This window comes from Eimeria tenella, genomic scaffold, assembly GCF_000499545.2.
Source record: "Eimeria tenella Houghton genomic scaffold, Eth_scaff3086, whole genome shotgun sequence".
Classification (NCBI taxonomy): Eukaryota; Apicomplexa; class Conoidasida; order Eucoccidiorida; family Eimeriidae; genus Eimeria; species Eimeria tenella.
The window spans coordinates 827-1,293 of NW_013542955.1; positions in this window are offsets into that span (position 1 = coordinate 827).

Genomic DNA, 467 nt, shown 5'->3' on the forward strand with positions numbered 1-467 from the left:
CCTGCGGCCCCTTCAAGTAGCAGCTGCTGCTGCTGGGCAAGAAAGTCCAAAAGACACAATCAGCAGCAGCAGCACATTGGTATTGACAAGCCAAAGCATTTGCAACTTCTGTAGAAATTAAATCTCCTCCAAAAAGATCCAGTCCTGCTTCGGAGCACTCCGCAGGTCCTGGGCAGACGCGGGGCCCCGACACGATCCCAGCTCCGGGCGCAGCAGCAGCAGCAGCAGCAGCGCCCTTCATGTAGCAGCTGCTGCTGCTGCTCTGAAACACCCAAAAGAAGCAATCCCTCCGCGCCAAACATTGCTGCTGGCAAGCAGCAGCAGAAAACACTTTCCCCACGAGCCGGTCCACCTCAGGGCCCCCGTAGTCCACGTCTTCTTCGTAGCACCCGCGCCTGCGCAGCAGCAGCAGCAGCAGCAGCAGCAGCAGCAGCAGCAGGGGGGGGCGGGGGGGGGCGGAGGAAGGA